The sequence below is a fragment of the Podarcis liolepis genome (assembly GCF_965112155.1).
Source record: "Podarcis liolepis genome assembly, chromosome: Z".
Lineage (NCBI taxonomy): Eukaryota > Metazoa > Chordata > Lepidosauria > Squamata > Lacertidae > Podarcis > Podarcis liolepis.
In genome coordinates this window covers 45,178,567-45,192,114 of record NC_139570.1, presented here as the reverse complement: position 1 = coordinate 45,192,114, position 13,548 = coordinate 45,178,567, and the positions used below count along the sequence as shown (strand labels likewise).

At 45.1% G+C, this 13,548-nt stretch overlaps 2 long non-coding RNA genes across 2 annotated transcripts in view; both read left to right on the top strand.

Moving 5' to 3' along the window:
• Nucleotides 1-13,548, top strand: part of LOC310698658 — a 268,507-nt gene that overhangs the window by 161,014 nt on the left and 93,945 nt on the right. The window lies entirely within an intron of this gene.
• LOC310697941 lies at nucleotides 1,086-13,098 on the top strand. Its single transcript, XR_014521259.1, has 3 exons — nucleotides 1,086-1,200; nucleotides 9,377-9,452; nucleotides 12,994-13,098. It is a non-coding gene; the product is annotated as an uncharacterized lncRNA (long non-coding RNA).

Genomic DNA, 13,548 nt, shown 5'->3' with positions numbered 1-13,548 from the left:
TCCTCACAACCCTTTGGGGCAGGTTAGGCTGAGAAATTGTGGCAGGCCCAAGTTCACCACCCAGTGAATTTCAGGGCTGAGCAAAGATTTGAACCCTGGTCTAAACACTGCATCAAACTGGTTCAGTATATAAATATGAAAATACTACAAATTTTGGTTTCACTTCAAAAAAGGGGGGGAATTTATGGGAGGTTTATGGGGGAAATGCATATAAAAGCACACATAAATGCATATTTGGGGGTAAAATGTGTACAAAATGTGTATTTTAAGCAACAGGGCATACAACAATGCATACAATTTAAACACATGTTTTGGTATTTTACACACACACACACACACACACACACACACACAAATAGATGAGATATAGCTGAGCACATCCAAAACTGACAGAAAATGGAGATTGGCTGACCTGTCCACCCATAATGCAAAGCATGAGCTCTACCTCTAAGCTTATGGATCTTCCCCAATGATGGCCCTCCCCAGAAAGAGCTGGTGGGGAGAATAGCAATTATGTGTGTCACCTTGCCCCCATGATAGAGGGGTCCCAGAGCTGTGTGATGTCAGTGCACTGTGTGTGCATGCCTTACAACATGTGCACAACCCTGGGGCATGGTGACATTGCACGCACATGCTGCAGGACGTGGTAACATCGCTTATGCATGGTGTGGGGTGTACTGATGTCAAATGTGCACACCTGGCAGTGTGCTGACATCACTTGCACATGCTCTGCAGCATGCCACAGAAGTTGGGGGGAAGCCCTCTGTTTTATAAATTTGTGGGAGCCTTGGCCCCCATGGCCCTCCACACTTGATGCTCCTGCTAGCAACTGTCCTCTCTGCTGCCCTGCTGGTTTTATTGTCACCCACCCCCATCACCAGCCTTGCCTTCTGCCTAGGTCTTGAGATCCTGCAAGCAGATTCGGGAAAACACAGCCAGGCAGACAGGGCATTGTGTTGAACAAGCACCGCCACAAAAGGCATCTGTCACAACACATCACCTGCTGTGTTCCCTGAGTCTCTAGCCAAAGCTACTAATCACATGTGTCCCCACTGGAGAATGAAAGGGCGGCTTGTTTTGGCAAGAATGGGAAGAGCATGCCTTGAAATGCATGCACGTGCACTGAAAGAAGAGCAGAAATCATGAGGTTCCACCTTCTACCTTCCAAGCAAGTTCGGATGGTGGTGATTGAGCAGGCAGGTGAGCCATTTAAGAGAGGGGAGAAGCAAACCTGTGACTTTCTTTTCCTTTTGGAAAATTCCTGCCATTGATCTTTCTCTCCACCCCCCCCCCCCGTGATCTACACAGAGCTGTGTCTGTGCAAACTGTTTGTATATCATGCAAGAAAGAAGCTGTCACAACAGCCAACCATAGCTTACTTTGGCTGCTGAATGGCACTTCAGAAGGGAGACGGCTGTTCTCAGGCATGGCTTCCATTTTTCCCACTCAGAGATACAGGCTTTGATTATGGCAAAGGGGAGACAGATGGGGTTTTTATTTGTCTTTGGAGGAAGCAAGGAGGAGAAAAGCAAGAATATATGGCCGCTCGGAATCCAGAAGCAGATGCTTCCAAATGAACGCATCAATGCAGCACTTTGCTGACTAGAAGGCAAACTGAGCCAGGTGAAATGAGGCAAGGCTGAACCTCATGGAACTTTGAAGTGTCAGGCATAGCCCTATTGGCTTTAGCCCAAACGTAGCAGAGTTTTCCTGCACAGCGAAGAAGCTAGTTGCGGCGGTAATGACTAGTCAGCTAGACTCAGAATAACTATTTACAGGATTTATTAAAAAGGAAAAATAAAACCAGCAGAGTTTCTGCATACAAATAAAAGCAAAATAAATCCTCTCTTTCTTTCTCTCTCTCATAACCATACACAGCACTTCTAACTCCTAACACACCTCACATCAAACTGTGCTAGCAATCCCTAGATAACAGAGTTGAGTGCTGCTCGTTAACCAATCAGAGTGAGCAGTTTCTAGGTCAAGCAGACCTGGGCTTTCTGCCAAGAGTAAATTGACACCAGCTTGAGTTAATTGGTGAAGCTAGAATCTGCAAGTTTCCCACGAGAACCAATTAACAGAAACTGAACACCCCCTCACAGATTCTGCTGAACAATTAACTCCAAATACACCTATGTAGGAGATTATTTTTCCAGCAAACCTAAACCCTTGCACATTCGCTTGTTCTTTACCTTTGCCAATGGTTTAGTTAACACATCTGCTACATTTTCTTCACTTGATACATAAGTACAGGTGATTACATTGTCTTGTACACAGCAACGTACATTTTGGTATTTTACAGAGATATGTTTGGAACGCGATTTGAAACCCTCTGTTTTACTTAAGGTTATACAAGCTTGATTATCAATGTAAACTTGTACTGGTTCTCCACAATTTACATTTAAATCTGCTAACAAATGCTTGAAATAAATCACCTCGTTGCACAATTCACTCAATGCGGCATACTCTGATTCCGTTGATGACACACTTACAACGTCTTGCTTGCGTGACCGCCAGCTGATTAAAGCTCCACCGACCATTATGACTAGTCCTGTGACAGATTTTCTATCCGGCAAATTTCCCCAGTCACTATCACAGTAGCAACTCAACATTTCATCCTCTGAAGAATTTAATTGTAACATATAGCCAATTGTCTGTTTGAGGTACCTCAGAACTTGTTTTACCCCTTTCCAGGCATTTAGTGTGGGTTTTGAGACCAATCTACTTAATATGCCTACTGCGTAGCTAATATCAGGTCTGGACCACTGTGCTAGATACAATAAACTTCCAATTACAGAATGATATACATCAGGATGTTCAAATTCAGGACTCTCATCTATATGAAGTGTTTTTATGAAACCTGGATCCATAGGCACCGCTGCCCCTTTGCAATCCTGCATCCTGTATGTAGTCAGTAGTTGTTTAACTTTGTTCTGCTGACTAATTAGGCAGCTGCCATCTTGGGCCCAGCACACTTCCAACCCTAGATATGTCCTAACCGGGCCTAAGTCCTTCACTTTGAACTTACTGGACAATTGCTTGGCAAACCTTTTAGTTTGTTTATCTGTTTTGCAGGCATACAATACATCATCTACACAAATCAGACAAAACTCTTGATCACTGCCTGTACCACGTACATAAACACAATTGTCAGCTGTACTCTGCTTGAAACCAAATGACACTAAGGCTTCATGGAAACATTTGTTCCAAGATCTTGCAGCCTGTTTGAGACCATATAGAGCTTTGTTTAATTTCAACACTCTATTGGAACCTGTCTCATAACCAGGCGGTTCGGCTAGATACAGGTCTTCTGATATTGGTGCATGTAAATATGCAGTCTGGATATCAAAATGGTTTAACAGGAGTTTTCTCTTTGCTCCAAGCGTTAAAATCAGCCTTACACTGTCCCCCTTAGCAGTAGGGGAAAAAATCTCGTCATAATCTTTTCCAGGCCTCTGAGAATATCCTTGAGCCACAAAACGAGCTTTGTATTTGTACTCTCCTGTCACCAGAGGTTTAAGTTTGTACACCCACCTGCAGCCTACAATCTTTGCCCCCTCAGGCGCTGCTACTGGTGTAAAAACCTTGTGCTCATTCAGAGAGGACATCTCTTCCTCCATTGCCTGTTTCCAGCGCTCTGCCTCCTCTTTTGGTAACTTTAACACCTCCTGAAAACTCTTGGGCTCTGCAATTACACTAAACACATTTGCAGTATCAGGAGAAAAACGCACCGGAGGCACTCCTTTGTTTTGTCTTTTAGATCTTCTGGGAGAAAATTTTTCTTCTGACCCACTTTCCTCCTCAGAACTACGACCTCTCTTTTGTTGCTTAGCAACTGGTCTCTGGCTAACTCCACTTTCTTGAGAGCTCTTGTCTGAACTTTCCTCCCCCTCAGACTCTGACTCTCTGTGTCTACCTTCAGAGTCATGAAGCTCCTGGGAAGGTTCAAACCAAACCTCAGTATTGGCATGTAGTCTCTCCCAGCCACTATGTTCACAAAAACTGGCATTCCTGGAGATCACAATGCCATTTGTCCCTTCAGCAAAGCGGAAACCTTTTCCCAGCTCCTGGTAACCCACAAACACTAACTGTTTGGTCTTAGGATCTCCCTTCTTCCTCATTTGTTTCGGAATTAATACCCAGGCTTTTGATCCAAACACATGCAAATGGTCAATTTTAGGTTTTTTCTGAAACAATTTAAAGTACGGGGTTGTACCTATTGTTTGATGAAAGAGCCTGTTTTGGAGATAACACGCGGTGAGCATGCTCTCCCCCCAATAAGACATGGGCAAATCAGCATCATCAAGCATGGCAAACATCATATCTTGTAAAGATCTGTTTTTTCGCTCTGCAACGCCATTCTCCTCTGGGGAAAAAACGTTCGTTTTTCTATGCCCAATGCCACGCTTTTGTAACCAATCTCTAAAGGCATTTGACATAAATTCGCCACCTCTGTCCGTCTGTATCCTTTTGAGTTTAACAGACAGAAATCTTTCCGCAGATGCCACCCAGCCTTTAAACTTAGTGAACACGTCACCCTTATTTTTCATGGGAAAAACCCAAGAATAACGCGTGGCGTCATCCACAATTGTTAGTGAAAAACGCGATCCACCCCTGCTTACAGCAAATGGACCAATTACGTCCATGTGAACCAGCTGTAGCGGTGACTCACTAACTCTGTCACTTCTGGGGTAAGAGACTCTGTGGGTTTTAACCTTTTTACACACATTACAATCAAGGTACTTGTTACAACTCTTTAAATTACCCCCATCAGCCAATTCAGACATTTTTAGTACACTTTTCCAGCAAGCATGCCCCATTTTCCTATGCAATAAGTGCACACAGTTGTCATGTATAGCTTTGTTATTCACTGCAGGCTGAGATTTACTGACTACTGCTGCAACTTGAGATCCTGCTTTAAGCCAAAACAAGCCTCCCTCTGACTTAGCAGTGCCTAAAATCTCACCAGCCTTCTTAATAATGCAACTGTCTCCTTCAAAATACACTTTGAACCCAGCTTTTAGCAAACAATCTACAGACATCAGATTGCTCCTTAATGACGGCACACAAAGTACATTTTGCAGGCATTCACGAAGACAAGGAACAAAAACTGCACCCCCTGAAATCACTTCGGAAGTACTTCCGTCTGCTAGAGCCACCTGGCTGCGCTGTGCTGAGTTCTTGGAAACAAACAATTCATCTGAATTTACGATGTGGCGAGACGCTCCCGAATCGACCACCCAGACTGCTTGTTTCTCATCAGCAATCTTGACCTTGGCAGTCACCAGCTGAGCCGACTGTTTTTGTTTGAAGAATTTCTTTTTACGCTGCTGCTGCTGATGATGATGATCTCGTCTCTGCTCCTGCACCGGCAACTGAGACTTGACCAACTCCGGACATTGTCGTTTTAGATGCGCTGAAGACCCACATCGGAAACAACACCTAACAGCAAACGCTGACTCCTCACCAGTACGCTGCTTTTGCTTCACCTCTGGCACGGCATGAGAACTCCTTCCAAACCGCCCACCTGTAGAAGCCTCTGCAGCCAACGACCTTTCTTGCCTCTTCTGCCATTCTTCAATCAAACGCCCAGTAACGTAACTGACTGATACATCATGCTCCTGCATGCCTTCTAGAGACAAAACTAAATTATCCCAGCTTTCAGGGAGAGAACTCAAAATAATAGCCACCTTCTCCTGCTGGTCTAACGCACAGTCTCTTTCCTGTAGCGCAGCAAACTTTAACTGTAAACTGTGTAGGTGTTCCTGCATTGTAACCCCAGGCTGTAACATTGCCTTGTACAATGCCTTGCGAATGAACAGCTTGGAAACCGCTGTCTCACGCACATGGAGTTCTTTAAGTGCTTGCCACACACCTCTAGCTGTCTTGATTCCCCTCACATACGGCAACTGGGAATCTTCCAGCCCCAAGACAATTGTGGCCCTTGCTCTTTGGTCTTTATCGAGGTCTTCATCATCAGGCTTCGCAGGAAACTTACTCACCACTTGCCAGAGACGATCCCTCTGCAGCACTGCCTGCATGCGTTCCGACCACAGCAAGTAATTGGAGTCATTCAGACGCTCAAAAGCCATCTGAACTGGTTGTGAGGCCATCTTGAGAGCGATGTCCCTGGAACCCGGAACCAGCTACTCACGACCACCGAGAGAGAAAACAGGAACCACAGCACCCAGCACTCACACGCTGCAGCTGTTGTCCTTGTGTCCACTGCGTCACCAGCTCACCACGGTCAGGAACCAGCCAGTGTCCATCTGCTGCACCGACAGGAACAACAACTTCTGGAACTACTGGAACCAACGCCGTTGATGCTGACACCACCGCAACTCAGGCTGGCAGCACAATGCCCATAACCTCATGGAACTTTGAAGTGTCAGGCATAGCCCTATTGGCTTTAGCCCAAACGTAGCAGAGTTTTCCTGCACAGCGAAGAAGCTAGTTGCGGCGGTAATGACTAGTCAGCTAGACTCAGAATAACTATTTACAGGATTTATTAAAAAGGAAAAATAAAACCAGCAGAGTTTCTGCATACAAATAAAAGCAAAATAAATCCTCTCTTTCTTTCTCTCTCTCATAACCATACACAGCACTTCTAACTCCTAACACACCTCACATCAAACTGTGCTAGCAATCCCTAGATAACAGAGTTGAGTGCTGCTCGTTAACCAATCAGAGTGAGTAGTTTCTAGGTCAAGCAGACCTGGGCTTTCTGCCAAGAGTAAATTGACACCAGCTTGAGTTAATTGGTGAAGCTAGAATCTGCAAGTTTCCCACGAGAACCAATTAACAGAAACTGAACAGAACCATCTTCTTGTTGCAGATATTAATATTCTGCACTTTGAAGCAACTGGAAGCATATGAATTGACTCCTTTTGGAATAAATCATTGTCCAAACTTTTACTGACAGAACTCTTAAAAATAAAGTAGAATACATCAAATGATACATCCAAAATATCAGTACAATCTCTTGTGCTGCCCAGCACAGACTCAGCATCTTAAAAAAATATGGAATGATCCAAATAGACCTAAAAGCAAAGGTCTCTCTTTCTCTCCAGCCTGCTCCAAGCCTCCAGGCTGTTAGCTCTCCCTTCAGGAGAGCTCCTTTTTACATCTTCACTCCATTGAATTTGGGGGGGAAAGACCCAAAGGCAACTCCCTTCAAAATGGGGATTTTGCAACCCAATACCTCTCACATGACCCAAGGTTACAGCTCTCACATGTTAGCTACCAGAGAACAACAATCAGTTAGTTAGTCATTAACTTAGCAAGAGCTCAAACTGCTCCCCTTGCTTTCAATATAGGCTCATGGAAAAAAACCCCATGTTAAACCTTCTAAAATATACATTATACCATTTTAAACTTCTATGTCAATTAAACCATTATACTGGATACTTCTGATCTCTCCATACATCCCACCATCTGGCTTGGTTTCCCCAGCCACTCTGGGTGGCTCGCAACAGAATATAAAAAACACGATAAAACATCAAACATTAAAAACTTCCCTAAACAGGGCTGCCTTTAGATGTCTTCTAAAAGTCAGATAGTTGTTTATTTCCTTGGCATTTGATGGGAGGGTGTTCCACAGGGCAGGCGCCACTGCTGAGAAGGCCCTCTGCCTGGTTCCCTGTAACCTCACTTCTTGGAGTGAGGGAACCACCAGAAGGCCCTCAAAGCTGGACCTCATTGTCCAGGCTGAATGATGGGGTAGATGCTCCTTCAGGTATACTTAGTGAAGTGAAATATGCATGTTGAAGTGAAGTTACATTGGAAAATATGCAAACTGGAAGTAGGAATTATTATCCCCACTCCAGCCTTCTAAAACTAGCTATTGTTTCTGAAGACTAGGAAGCAAAAGGGTAAGGGGACATATCTCTCCTTTAATTTGACTATACCTGCTCCAGGTAAACACTCATCTGCAGTATTTCAGAATCTCATATTTGAGACAAAATTTAGATTTAATTGCCATACTCCATTCCCAAGTGACTCTGTATTCACTAGTGGAGACCTCACTGTTACATTTTGGTCATTTCAGAGTTCATGAATGGTGTCACCTCAGGACCCCATGATCTCTTAGATCATACTTCTGATTGAAGAAAGCAGCTCAGAGTAAAGTATGAACCAAGAACTATCAGAGTGACTCAGATTTTAGAAACCCAGAAATAGCATATGAACATCAGCTCCAGTTAGTGTAGCCAGTGATTAGGGATCAGTTGTGACTAGTGGCCATTGGGAATGGTAGGGGGTAAGACAGGGAGCCCAATAGTAGTTGGAGCCAGAGCCAAGGACAGACTGAGCCTACTAATTCAAGTTTTAGCCCCAACTTTTCGCCTGCTTAGTTCTACAAGAGACAATGCTAAGACTAAGGGGGAGAAAGCAGATAGGCAGTGCTACCAGTCTGAATTGGTTTTAAGTAAGAGAGCTGGAAGGTGGGGGCTTGCTGTGAGCACCCCAAGTTTGGTGGGGCAGTGTCCCACTTGCCCAAATGGATCAGCCTCCATTATTAGGGATGATGGGAGTTGTTGTTGTTACTACTATTACTACTACTATTAGTGTGTATATGTTAAAGGTAAAGGACCCCTGGGTTGCTAAGTCGAGTCAAAGGAGGGTGTGGCACTCACCCTGCTTTCAGGCCAAGGGAGCTCCTGTTTGTCTACAGATAGCTTTCCAGGTCATGTGGTCAGCATGACTAAGCTGCTTCTGGTGCAGCAGAACACCGTGAAGGAAGCTAGAGCACATAGAAAGGCCGTTTACCTTCCCACCACAGTGGTACCTATTTATCTACTTGCTCTGGTGTGCTTTCAAACTGCTAGGTTGGCAGAAGCTGGGACAGAGCAATGGGAGTTCACCACCGTTGCAGGGATTCGAACCACCAACCTTCTGATTGGCAAGCCCATGAGGCTCAGTGGTTTGGACCACAGCACCACACACATCCCTTTTACCTTTTACACACACACAAAAACAGAGAGAGAGATTGTGGAAGGAAGGAAGGAAGGAAGGAAGGAAGGAAGGAAGGAAGGAAGGAAGGAAGGAACATTGCCAGCTCACATTGGCAGTAAAAATATTCCATCAATTCAAATGTAAACTTATAAATTAATATAAGCAGCCCATGTGTCCTAATAGCCATCTAAATGAAATTAGCAATTATAAGCCATGCCATAAGACTGATTTATTATTACTGAATGCCTGTTTTTAATCTGTTTTGGCCTCCCCAGTAGTATTTTTTAGGTTGTAATCTCTGTTTTTATCATACTGTTTTATTATTTTTCACTTTGCATTTTTGTACACTCCTTGAATATTAAAAAAAAATAGCAATTTAAAAATGCTTTTAAATAAATAAATAAGTCTCTTCGTCTGACTTCAGATTCATAGGAACATGCTTAGAGCTGGATTGTGGCTCAGATGAATAGGACGATTCCAAATGGATGGCTTTGAATCAGGTACTGCTAAATCTGTTTTGTAAACTGCTTTGAGGGTTTGTTTTTTACAATCAAATGGTATCTAAACCTTTAAAATAAATATACGGTAAATAAAAAAACTGTGTAGAGGTCAATTTTAATGCATCATTATGCAAATTAGTTTATTTCTCTTGGGTGGCATTGGTTATTTATCCCTCCTTAGTTCACTCCGAAGGTTCACCAGCCAACCTATTTTTGTGCTCTGATATGCTGCCCTTTCAAACGGGACAACACAGCCCTTTGGAAACTGGCTATACCATGGTGAATATAAAAAGCATAATGATACAAAACAGGGGTTGTTTCCAACCTGCTGCTGATTTTACTGCTAAAACCTGGAGTCATCCAATGAAACTGGATTCTAGATGTTTCAAAACAAACCAAGGGAATGACTTCTTCACAGTGTGTTTTGTTAAACTATGGAATCCATTTCTACAACATATGGGAAGGCCGCCAGCCAAGTGGCGTTGTGTGAGCTCATGACACACATGTACTAGGGAGGAGGGAAGGCGCTCTGGAGGTTGTGCACTTGGGGAATGCAGAGGGTGAAGGAGCCCCCCTTGGCATGCCAGTCCTCACTTCTAACAATGACCCTGCCCCTTACCGGAGCCAAGAAGGGTTGCACTGCACTGCCTGCCCATTCCCACAGGGGGGAGCCCGGCCAGCCAACACTGGGAGAAGAGCGCTGGGCTGCACTGCACTGGGGGCACTTGCATGTGGGTGCCTATTTCACTCCCCCCCCCTCGGAAATCCACCCCTGGGGCCATGGCCCCTCTGCCCCTTCCATGCTATGCCCCTGCACCTGCCTAGGGTGTAATCTAAACCTGCTTTGTGCCAGACTGGGGGACTGGATTGGACAGAGATGTCCTTCTGCTCTGCCCAGCTGGCCTTTGCCTGCAGAGTGCTGCCAGAGGTCCTCATTCCACCCACTAGAGTATCACTACTGGGGCATTCTGGGGATGGGGAAGAGCTGATCCAGCTCCACTGCCACTATGTGACAGCACTGGGCCAATTTCAATCCAGCTGCTGTGCCCTCTGAATGCCAGCATAGTGTCAGGCTGCCAGAATAGCCCTGCTGACCATTGTCTGATGCTGTAAATCAGAAGCGGGCAAGTGACTTGATGGCAATTAACTTTTATTGCCTAACACTCAGAGAGCCAGTACACACAAACACGGTTTAGATAAGTGAGTTGTAGGAGCTAGGTTTCTAGCCCCATCTCCCCTCATTTATGTTTCCCTCCCAGCATTCTTCTGCTGTGACTCAGCCCTCCTCAATTGCTTTGCTCTTTTTTCTGCCCTCTGTTCTTGAGCTGTGAAAGTGGGAGGGTAGGGGCCCAGAACAAGACTGTCTTGCAGAGCAGAAGATGCAGCCCCTGCTCTTTCCCTGTCAGAATCTGCACCCACACTCTCTGGCTGCAATGATCCCCTGCTGGCTCCCTCTGTCGATGGCTCCTTCCTGTCCCACCAGTCTGAATCAGGTTCAAAATCTTCTTTCCCAGTGTCACTCAGGCACCTCCTTGGCAAATCGGGTCCTCCTCACAGAGGGCACATGTTGTGGTGAGAACATCAGGACTGACCTCATTGTTGTGTGTGTGGGAGCGATTGGATAGCCACAACAACCCGATTGGTGGTCCCTCAGTTGCTGGGCAGATCTGGCCAATAGAATTTTTTGTTTATTAACCGAGGGACCTTTATATATACCATTGCACATTGCGTAGAGCTTCCTCTTTTCACTTCGTGCACCAGATCACCCGCCCACCCTCCCTATATTTAGGGTCTTGCTATGACCTATCTATGCCGTCATGGGTCATCTGCTGTTGGGGCAGGGGCCTGGAAGGAATTTTCCCATTTGGCTGATTGGCTGGTGCCACTTGGGTTTCGCCTGCTGTGTAGCAAATCATCACAACTTTGTAAGGTTTGGCAGTTAGGCATTGGTTCAAGGTGGTCTGGAGGGGAGGTCAGAGAACCTGGCCCCTCCAATGTGCAACAGGTACTCTGTTAAAGGAATCCAGGGACTTGCCATGCTTTTGCCAACCCCTTTTGGGGGGTAGGGCCACACAAGAGTCCCTGGGAGCATTTTGGGGTGAGCTTGAGTCACGTGACCATACCAATGCTCCCCCACGGTGTTTACCTGTACTGATGATATGGTGGGGCCCAGTCATCAGTGCTGTCCTGCTGAGGTCAGGTACAGCTAGTCGGGAACCAATGCCTAAACAAACCACTCACTATCTGTAATCAATAAAGTTGTGACCAAAATTATGCCAATAACCTAAAACTAAATTCCATGTCGATTGTGTCTTTATTATTGGGAAGCTCCTGGGGATCTTAACACACAGCTGGCTGCCATCACTCCTCCTCAACCAGCCAGTCCCTGAAACATAGTGATTTTTGCCTGCCCCATGAGCAGTAGAACTCTGGACATAGCAGTGGCCCTACCACACCATAAAGCCACATCAGACAGAGCCCTTGCATGACTTTAACAGGAGACTGCACAAATTAACGGAGCAGATCAGTAGCTGCTATTCATGATGGCCAAATTACTTCCAGCATCAGAGGCAGAAGACCCTGAACACCAGTTGCTGGGGAAAGACAGGAAGAAAGGCATCCCCTCCAACATTTCTCTGATGAAATGTCCCTTTCCCTTTCCATAATGATATTTTTACTATTTACACCCCACACAACTTATTGGGTTGCCCCAGCTACCCTGGGCAGCTTCCAACATATATAAAAACATAATTAAACAATAAAAAAGCTTCTCCATAGAGAATTGCCTTCAAACGCCGTACCCTCCAACATTTCTCTAATTCACATAGGGACATATTAAGGAAAAGTGGGACATTTCAGGATCAAATAAGAAACCAGGATGGCTTCTCTAAATCAGGGAACATAGGGACACTCGGAGGGTCTGGAAAGGACTGTTGCTTTTGTGTCCTGCTTATGGGCTTTCTAGAGGCATCTGGTTGGGCACTATAGGAAACAGATTACTGGACTTGAGATAGGCTTTTGGTCTGATCCTGAGGGGCTAATCTTATATCCTCATGGTGTTGCTGTAACCATTCTGCAGGTAGGGAAATGGAAACAGGAGGGAAAACATGTTGCAATACACTTCCTTCAGTTTGGCCTCTGTGGCTTCAGTTCAATATAATCCAGCAGAAATGGCTTGAGAGTATCTAAAGAGGGTTTCATCTGTGTTTGTTTTATTCAATTAAAAACCTTCAGCCAGAGCTTTACTCCCTGCAGCTCTGAGAAGGATATTTTTCTATAACTCGGCAATGATTTACGATCTACGAGACAGTGTTTAACTGAACGTCATCCCAAAGCTTGAAGGCAGCTTATCAAGGGATTGGTCACTCGAGTTAATGAAAAATGGATCCCTCATGACAGTCTGTAGTGCGGCTATATTTGGATAACAAATGACATGCTGGGCCAGAGGCTTGGCAATTAATACTGTGGTAGGAGACGGTATGCAACAAGAGAGTGAAGCTGATATTTTAGATCAATACAACCTGTGTTGTTCTCATCCCAGAGCTTTGAGACATCTTGCCAGATGGGATCCAGGTGATGGAGTGGGTAAAACAGAAAGGGGATATCCATCTCACATCAACGTGGACTATATCCTTGGCATTTTCAGGTAGGATACCGAGAGAGCCCCATGTGATACCTTGGAGAGCAGCTGCCAGTTAGTTCCTAAGCTAGATGAACCAATGTAAGGCAGTTTCCTATGTTTTTTTGGGGAAGGGCTGTAGCTCAATAGTAGAGTGTCTGCTTAGCATGCAAAAGTTCTAAGTGTATCTCCAGATATGGCTGGGAGTGGGAAAGACTCTATGTGAATCCCTGGAGAGACAAAACCAGTCAAGGTAGACCAGAGGTGAACCTGTGTTCCTCCTAATGTTGCTCATCTACTGGCCCATCATCCCTAAATATGGTTTGGAGCTGGGACTAATGGGAATTGAAACCCAACAACACTTGGAGGGTCCCAAGTTCTCCATCTCTTGTGTAGATGTTGATGTTGTAGGCATCCATCAGTGCGCCTCTGGGGATGAATTCAAACCACACTGTTAGCAGCACTGAAATGACCTCT